Raw genomic sequence first — 10,027 nt, 5'->3', positions numbered from 1 at the left:
AAACCTAGGTTTGAATCAAACCTAGTGCAAGCCAGCCTGTAGTGTAACACCCTACACAAAGAACAGTTCCACACACAGACATGGTGGAAACAGAGGGTAATATACATGTAGTCTGATGAGGGAATGTGAACCAGGTGTGCGGGAAAACAAGACAAAACAAATGGAAAATGAAAGGCGTAGCGGCGATGACTAGAAGACCGGTGACGTCGACCGCCGCCCGAACAAGGAGAGGGACCGACTTCGGCGGAAGTCGTGACAGGACTGCTAAACAGTAATGGGGATGAAGCCTGCTGAACTATAATGTCCAGAAGAGGCTTGTTGAATTGATGTGTGCTGGATGGGTTTCTACTGTCCTACTAGAGGGGTGTAGGATGGGATTCTACTGTCCTACTAGAGGGGTGTAGGATGGGATTCTACTGTCCTACTGGAGGGGTGTAGGATGGGATTCTACTGTCCTACTAGAGGGGTGTAGGATGGGATTCTACTGTCCTACTGGAGGGGTGTAGGTCCTACTGGAGGGTGTAGGATGGGATTCTACTGTCCTACTAGAGGGGTGTAGGATGGGATTCTACTGTCCTACTGGAGGGGTGTAGGATGGGATTCTACTGTCCTACTAGAGGGGTGTAGGATGGGATTCTACTGTCCTACTGGAGGGGTGTAGGATGGGATTCTACTGTCCTACTGGAGGGGTGTTGGATGGGATTCTACTGTCCTACTGGAGGGGTGTAGGATGGGATTCTACTGTCCTACTTGTAGGATGGGGTCCTACTGTAGGATGGGATTCTACTGTCCTACTGGAGGGGTGTAGGATGGGATTCTACTGTCCTACTGGAGGGGTGTAGGATGGGATTCTACTGTCCTACTTGAGGGGTGTAGGATGGGATTCTACTGTCCTACTAGAGTGGTGTAGGATGGGATTCTACTGTCCTACTGGAGGGGTGTAGGATGGGATTCTACTGTCCTACTTGAGGGGTGTAGGATGGGATTCTACTGTCCTACTGGAGGGGTGTAGGATGGGATTCTACTGTCCTACTGGAGGGGTGTAGGATGGGATTCTACTGTCCTACTGGAGGGGTGTAGGATGGGATTCTACTGTCCTACTAGAGTGGTGTAGGATGGGATTCTACTGTCCTACTGGAGGGGTGTAGGATGGGATTCTACTGTCCTACTAGAGTGGTGTAGGATGGGATTCTACTGTCCTACTGGAGGGGTGTAGGATGGGATTCTACTGTCCTACTGGAGGGGTGTAGGATGGGATTCTACTGTCCTACTGGAGGGGTGTAGGATGGGATTCTACTGTCCTACTGGAGGGGTGTAGGATGGGATTCTACTGTCCTACTTGAGGGGTGTAGGATGGGATTCTACTGTCCTACTGGAGGGGTGTAGGATGGGATTCTACTGTCCTACTGGAGGGGTGTAGGATGGGATTCTACTGTCCTACTGGAGGGGTGTAGGATGGGATTCTACTGTCCTACTGGAGGGGTGTAGGATGGGATTCTACTGTCCTACTGGAGGGGTGTAGGATGGGATTCTACTGTCCTACTGGAGGGGTGTAGGATGGGATTCTACTGTCCTACTGGAGGGGTGTAGGATGGGATTCTACTGTCCTACTGGAGGGGTGTAGGATAGGATTCTACTGTCCTACTAGAGGGGTGTAGGATGGGATTCTACTGTCTTACTGGAGGGGTGTAGGATGGGATTCTACTGTCCTACTGGAGGGGTGTAGGATGGGATTCTACTGTCCTACTGGAGGGGTGTAGGATGGGATTCTACTGTCCTACTAGAGGGGTGTTGGATGGGATTCTACTGTCCTACTGGAGGGGTGTTGGATGGGATTCTACTGTCCTACTAGAGGGGTGTAGGATGGGATTCTACTGTCCTACTGGAGGGGTGTAGGATGGGATTCTACTGTCCTACTGGAGGGGTGTAGGATGGGATTCTACTGTCCTACTAGAGGGGTGTAGGATGGGATTCTACTGTCCTACTGGAGGGGTGTAGGATGGGATTCTACTGTCCTACTAGAGGGGTGTAGGATGGGATTCTACTGTCCTACTAGAGGGGTGTAGGATGGGATTCTACTGTCCTACTGGCGGGGTGTTGGATGGGATTCTACTGTCCTACTGGAGGGGTGTAGGATGGGATTCTACTGTCAGGTGCACAGAAACAAGCACACACACACTCACACACACACACACACACACACACACACACACACACACACACACACACACACACACACACACACACACACACACACACACACACACACACACACACACACACACACACACACACACACTCTCCTCCAGGCCCTCCAAGTCCTGACCTGGCTGACATAGATGGGATTCAGGCCAGTACAACCAGCTGGACATTCCCCTGGCCACCCTCTCAGGCCCCCTCAGACAAGGCTGCGTTGAGTCTCAGATGGCACCCTATTCCCTGTGTAGTGCACTAGTTTTGACCATTTGCCCATAGGAAATAGGGTCCAGTATGGGACACAGCCTCCACGTGGTCAGCTAGTGAACAGAACAACTAGGAAGAGAAAAGGCATCACTATTTCGACCATTTAGTTGATGCATTGCCAGGAACGAGGGCAACATGCTGTGTGTCTCTGTCTGCTGTGTTTACTGTATGTGTATATCGGCAAAAAAAAGGCAATCCATGCCCTAGACATTTCTAGTTAGATCAGCCTCCAAACATCACATGCATGGATGACAGAGACAGACTTTTCAACTGACCAGGGGGATTCCAGAGATTGGAGGTGAAAGGTGGTTGTGGTTGTGGAGGTGGTGGTTGTGGTTAAGAGCTGCTCTATTGTCACCGTGATCTGCAGGGTCATGTCTAGATGGGATAGGTCAAACGCTTTTACATTTCACCTAACCCTAACTATTTTCCCAAGTTTAACCTAATTTTTCTCAACTGAAATGTTGAGCTATGAAAATACAGTAGTCATGACTAATCTACAGCCACTTCCTCATTCTCACCGAACAAAGACTGGTCACTGGCCACTACCCTTAAAATGTTACACTTCACAATACAGCTGGGCTTTGAACAGTGTAGAACTGGCTTGCAGCCATGTTGAGTTTACCTCCATTCTGGAGCATCAGGCAGATCTAAGTAGCTCAATTCAACTCTGAGGAACAATGAGTAGATCAACATTATGTGGGGTTTCTTATGCTAAGAGGCAAACCACAGAAACTAACTAACTAACTAACTAACTAACTAACTAACTAACTAACTAACTAACCAACCAACCAATCATGCCAACCAAACAACAAGCCAACCAACCAACCAACCAACCAACCAACCAACCAACCAAACAACGAGCCAACCAACCAACCAACCAACCAACCAACCAGCCAACCAACCAACCAACCAACCATCAACCAACCAGCCAACCAACGAGCCAACCAACCAACCAACCAGCCAACCAACCAACCAACCAACCAGCCAACCAACTAACCAACCAACCAAAAAACAATCACCAACCAACCAACTAAACAACAATGTGTAATGATGGGGACCAGGTGTACGTAATGATGGGGACCAGGTGTGCGTAATGATTGGGGACCAGGTGGGTGTAATGATGGGGACCAGGTGTGTGTAATGATGGGGACCAGGTGTGTGTAATGATGGGGACCAGGTGTGTGTAATGATGGGGACCAGGTGTGTGTAATGATGGGGACCAGGTGTGTGTAATGATGGGGACCAGGTGTGCGTAATGATTGGGGACCAGGTGTGCGTAATGATTGGGGACCTGGTGTGTGTAATGATGGGGACCAGGTGTGCGTAATGATGGGGACCAGGTGTGCGTAATGATGGGGACCAGGTGTGCGTAATGATGGGGACCAGATGTGTGCATATTGATGGGGACCAGATGCGTGTAATGATGGGGACCAGATGTGTGCATATTGATGGGGACCAGGTGCGTGTAATGATGGGGACCAGGTGTGGGTAATGGTTGGGGACCAGGTGTGCGTAATGATTGGGGACCAGGTGTGCGTAATGATTGGGGACCAGGTGTGTGTAATGATGGGGACCAGGTGTGCGTAATGATTGGGGACCTGGTGTGCGTAATGATGGGGACCAGGTGTGCGTAATGATGGGGACCAGGTGTGCGTAATGATTGGGGACCTGGTGTGCGTAATGATGGGGACCAGGTGTGTGTAATGATGGACCAGGTGTGTGTAATGACAATGATCAGATGTGCGTAATGATTGGGGACCAGGTGTGCGTAATGATGGGGACCAGGTGTGTGTAATGACGGGGGCCATGGCCAGTGCTTAGTAGACTGGCGATGTTCCATGCTGGAGAGGGAGGGGGGATGAGAGAGGGAGGGGGGAGCGAGAGGGAGGGGGGAGCGAGAGGGGGGGGGAGCGAGAGGGAGGGGGGAGCGATAGGGGGGAGGGCGAGAGGGGGGAGCGAGAGGGGGCGAGAGTAGGTGTGACAGAAACATACAATCATAGTATCAGTCAAAAATATCAAATTCTCAGTTAATGATTCAAAACCAACTTCATACGAGGTTTAAAAACAGGTTAAATTTGACCAAAAAAATCCATGACGTATAGCAAGACATTGTCAGAATATGTGGCTGCAGTTCAATGCATGACTAATATAATTCACCAACACATTTCCTGGTGGTCCCAAAAATATTGCTGTCAGGTGTTAAATCACAGCTGGCCTGGTACATTCTGTGCTGCCTCCACCCATTCGGGATGAACTGTTTCAATTTCAATGACTCAATATATTGAACAAAACATAGGACTGTAACTAAGGCTGGGAAAGTCAATCCAATCAAACTAGCAAGGGCACAGTCATAACATTGCTAATAGGCTAGCGCCCATGTGTCAAAACCCGCAGGATGAGCGAGTATATGATCAAATCAAATCAAATTCTATTTGTCACATGTGCCAAATACAACAAATGTAGACATTACCATGAAAGGCTTATTTACAACACTTAACCAACAATGCTTTAAGTTAATACATTTTTTAAAAAGTGTTAAGTAAAAAATAGAAAATAAAAGTAACAAATAATTAAACATCAGCAGTAAAATAACAATGTGGACGATATATACAGGGGGTACCGGTACAGAGTCAATGTAGAGACTATATACAGGGGGTACCGGTACAGAGTCAATGTGGAGGCTATATACATGGTGTTACGGTACAGAGTCAATGTGGAGGCTATATACAGGGGGTACCAGTACAGAGTCAATGTGGAGGCTATATACAGGGGGTTCTGGTACAGAGTCAATGTGGAGGCTATATACAGGGGGTTCTGGTACAGAGTCAATGTGGAGGCTATATACAGGGGGTTACGGTACAGAGTCAATGTGGAGGCTATATACAGAGTCAATGTGGAGGCTATATACAGGGGGTACCGGTACAGAGTCAATGTGGAGGCTATATACATGGTGTTACGGTACAGAGTCAATGTGGAGGCTATATACAGGGGGTACCAGCACAGAGTCAATGTGGAGGCTATATACAGGGGGTACCGGTACAGAGTCAATGTGGAGGCTATATACAGGGCAGGGGGTACCGGTACAGAGTCAATGTGGAGGCTATATACAGGGGGTACCGGTACAGAGTCAATGTGGAGGCTATATACAGGGGGTACCGGTACAGAGTCAATGTGGAGGCTATATACAGGGGGTACCAGAACAGAGTCAATGTGGAGGCTATATACAGGGGGTACCGGTACAGAGCCAATGTGGAGGCTATATACAGGGGGTACCGGTACAGAGTCAATGTGGAGGCTATATACAGGGGGTACCGGTACAGAGTCAATGTGCAGGGGCACCGGTTAGTTGAGGTAGTATGTACATGTAGGTAGAGTTAAAGTGACTATGCATAGATTATGAACAGAGAGTAGCAGCAATGTAAAAGAGGGGTCTGGGTAGCTGTTTTGTTAGCTGTTTAGGAGTCTTATTGCTTGGGGGTATAAGCTGTTTCGAAGCCTCTTGGACCGAGACTTGGTGCTCCGCTACCGCTTGCTGTAAATGAGTCTACAGTTGAGTCATCCACTTTATGAAATTACAGCCTGATGCACTTCTGTAACGAATGTGAAACGGCTAGCTAGTTAGCGGTGGTACGTGCTAAATAGTGTTTCAATCGGTGATGTCACTTGCTCTGAGACCTTGAAGTAGTGGTCCCCCTTGCTCCGTCCCCTCACCCCTACCCGGGCGCGAACCAGGGACCCTCTGCACACATCAACAACAGTCACCCTCGAAGCATCGTTACCCATCGCTCCACAAAAGCCACAGTCTGCAGAGCAAGGGGAAGCACTACTTCAAGGTCTCAGAGCAAGTGATGTCACCGATTTGAAACGCTATTTAGCGCGAACACCGCTAACTAGCTAGCCGTTTCACATCCGTTACACCAGCAGTAAATACAGATTGTAGTGTTAATCCCCTGTAGCGTTAGTTCCTGCAGCCGGACAATTGTCTTACTGCTCCTGGAAAATAAATAGTTTTGTCATTCTTAACCGGTGTCACTCATTCAGCCGATAACTTTTAAATTGTTTTCCGCACTAAGCAAGGAGTCACAGGCCGAGCCTTCTCAGATCTCTACTCCTCCCGTTACAGGGTTTGACCCACCATTAGCTCTGACAAATTGAAAACCCTAGTCATTGGTGACTCCATTACCAGCAGTATTAGACTTAAAACGAATCATCCAGCGATCATACACTGTTTACCAGGGGGCAGGGCTACCAACGTTAAGGCTAATCTGAAGATGGTGCTGGCTAAGGCTAGACGGTATAATGATATTGTTATCCACATTGGCACCAACGATGTTAGGATGAAACGGTCATGTCACCAAGCGCAATATAACTTCAGCATGTGACTTAGCTAGAAAGATGTGTCGGCATCGAGTAATTGTCTCTGGCCCCCTCCCAGTTAGGAGGTGTGATGAGCTCTACAGCAGAGTCTCTGGCCCCCTCCCAGTTAGGAGGTGTGATGAGCTCTACAGCAGAGTCTCTGGCCCCTCCCAGTTAGGAGGTGTGATGAGCTCTACTGCAGAGTCTCTGGCCCCCTCCCAGTTAGGAGGAGTGATGAGCTCTACAGCAGAGTCTCTGGCCCCCTCCCAGTTAGGAGGTGTGATGAGCTCTACAGCAGAGTCTCTGGCCCCCTCCCAGTTAGGAAGAGTGATGAGCTCTACAGCAGAGTCTCTGGCCCCCTCCCAGTTAGGAGGAGTGATGAGCTCTACAGCAGAGTCTCTGGCCCCCTCCCAGTTAGGAGGTGTGATGAGCTCTACAGCAGAGTCTCTGGCCCCCTCCCAGTTAGGAGGTGTGATGAGCTCTACAGCAGAGTCTCTGGCCCCCTCCCAGTTAGGAAGAGTGATGAGCTCTACAGCAGAGTCTCTGGCCCCCTCCCAGTTAGGAGGTGTGATGAGCTCTACAGCAGAGTCTCTGGCCCCCTCCCAGTTAGGAGGTGTGATGAGCTCTACAGCAGAGTCTCTGGCCCCCTCCCAGTTAGGAGGTGTGATGAGCTCTACAGCAGAGTCTCTGGCCCCCTCCCAGTTAGGAGGAGTGATGAGCTCTACTGCAGAGTCTCTGTCCCCTCCCAGTTAGGAGGAGTGATGAGCTCTACTGCAGAGTCTCTGGCCCCCTCCCAGTTAGGAGGAGTGATGAGCTCTACTGCAGAGTCTCTGTCCCCTCCCAGTTAGGAGGAGTGATGAGCTCTACTGCAGAGTCTCTGTCCCCCTCCCAGTTAGGGGGAGTGATGAGCTCTACAGTCTCACAACTCAATCGCTGGTTGAATACTGTTCTGTCCCTCCCAAAAGATTTTGTAGATAATTGTCCCTCTTCTCTCTCTTTCTGGGACTCACCCACAAACAGGACCAAGCCTGTGTTGATCAAGTAACAGTTTGATAGGAATTCAGGGACCTCGGAACTCGAGGAACGCTGCTTATTCCTCCAAAACTCATTTGTCCACAGAACTGCAAGGATCTAGGATCAATGAAGGATCAAGTTAAAAAAAAATCCTGTTTCTCTTGACACATTCACAAAAATAGTCATGGCATCTAAACCTTCCATCTTCTTAAAATTTGTATGCAGAAAAGCTAATCCAAGCTTTTGTTACTTCTAGATTACACTACTGCAATGCTCTACTTTCCGGCTACCCGGATAAAGCACTAAATAAACTTCAGTTAGTGCTAAGTACGGCTGCTCGAATCCTGACTAGAACCAAAACATTTTATCATATTACTCCAGTGCTAGCCTCTCTACACTGGCTTCCTGTCAAAGCAAGGGCTGATTTCAAGGTTTTACTGCTAACCAACAAAGCATTACATGGGCTTGCTCCTACCTATCTTTCTGATTTGGTCCTGCCTTACATACCTACACGTACGCTACGGTCACAAGACGCAGGCCTCCTAATTGTCCCTAGAATTTCTAAGCAAACAGCTGGAGGAAGGGCTTTCTCCTATAGAGCTCCATTTCTATGGAACGGTCTGCCTACCCATGTAAGAGACACAAACTCGGTCTCAACCTTTAAGTCTTTACTGAAGACTCATCTCTTCAGTCGGTCCTATGATTTAAAAAATATATATCCTTATTATTTTCCAATAGATTTAATTTTTTAAAGACAGCGATACAAACATTGACATTCATTGTACTGTTGAATGGGATGGGCAATTTAGAAGACAAAACGAAACAACTCACACATACACAAAATAAAACTAAATCCTATTAGGTGGCACATGTATAAGAAGACAGCATATAGTCATTACAAGCAGTGTAGTTAAACCCAAAATAAATATTGAGTGGAGTACAGCACAGAGTAGCAGCAGATCGTCAACCCAGTTATGAAGCGTGACGTGACCATTTATCCAGTATCGGTTGACATATTTTGTAAAACACTGGACTTCTATTGGAGGTATTGAATCTTCTCCATATGTATTACAATCCCTAAATCCCGTAACCACATTTCAAAGGTATTTCAAAAATTGCAATATGAGCCTTTTGGCCAATAGAGTACAAAGAGAGACAGCCTTCCCTTCCTGGTTATTCCCATCAACTGTACCAAACAGAGCGGTCAATAGGTCTGGGGCTACAACTCAATCGAAGGCTTTAGATAAGTCATCAAAAATGAGAGCCCAACAAGTGTAACAAGTGGGTCAACGTCCCCTCATCCTGCTTGCACCTCTCGCATAGTGGTGAGGTGTCCAGGAATATTTTATGCAGTTTCACTTTTGAGTAGTGTAACCTGTGTATCACCTTAAACTGAACATGGTTGTGTCTGGCATTCCCTGAACTGTGGTTTATATTCTTGAGAGCTTCTGCCCAGTCCTCATCTGAGAGCTTCTACCTGGTCCTCATCTGAGAGCTTCTGCCCGGTCCTCATCTGAGAGCTTCTACCCGGTCCTCATCTGAGAGCTTCTACCCGGTCCTCATCTGAGAGCTTCTGCCCAGTCCTCATCTGAGAGATTCTACCCGGTCCTCATCTGAGAGCTTCTACCCGGTCCTCATCTGAGAGCTTCTACCCGGTCCTCATCTGAGAGCTTCTACCCGGTCCTCATCTGAGAGCTTCTGCCCAGTCCTCATCTGAGAGATTCTACCCAGTCCTCATCTGAGAGCTTCTACCCGGTCCTCATCTGAGAGCTTCTGCCCGGTCCTCATCTCAGAGGTTCTACCCAGTCTTCATCTGAGAGATTCTACCCAGTCTTCATCTGAGAGCTTCTACCCGGTCCTCATCTGAGAGCTTCTGCCCGGTCCTCATCTGAGAGCTTCTGCCCGGTCCTCATCTGAGAGCTTCTGCCCGGTCCTCATCTGAGAGCTTCTGCCCGGTCCTCATCTGAGAGCTTCTGCCCGGTCCTCATCTGAGAGCTTCTGCCCGGTCCTCATCTGGGATTTCTGAACCAAGTTCTTGTTCCCAAGCCCTTTTAATAGTGTCTGTGGATACCTCTATGGGGGCCTGTAGCACATCATACAGGGTCCTGTGTGGCTCAGTCGGTAGAGCATGGCGCTTGGAACGCCGAGCGTTGTGGGTTCGATTCCCGCTGGGACCACCCATATGTAAAAG

At 48.5% G+C, this 10,027-nt stretch overlaps 1 non-coding gene across 1 annotated transcript; it reads left to right on the top strand.

Annotated features, from left to right (window-relative positions):
* Positions 1-9,937: 9,937 nt before the first annotated feature.
* trnap-ugg (transfer RNA proline (anticodon UGG)) lies at positions 9,938-10,013 on the top strand. The gene has a single exon. It is a non-coding gene; the product is annotated as a tRNA-Pro (tRNA).
* Positions 10,014-10,027: the final 14 nt, after the last annotated feature.

This window comes from Oncorhynchus masou, unplaced genomic scaffold, assembly GCF_036934945.1.
Source record: "Oncorhynchus masou masou isolate Uvic2021 unplaced genomic scaffold, UVic_Omas_1.1 unplaced_scaffold_1495, whole genome shotgun sequence".
In the NCBI taxonomy this organism is placed as follows: Eukaryota; Metazoa; Chordata; class Actinopteri; order Salmoniformes; family Salmonidae; genus Oncorhynchus; species Oncorhynchus masou.
This window is presented reverse-complemented; position numbering and strand designations above follow the sequence as displayed.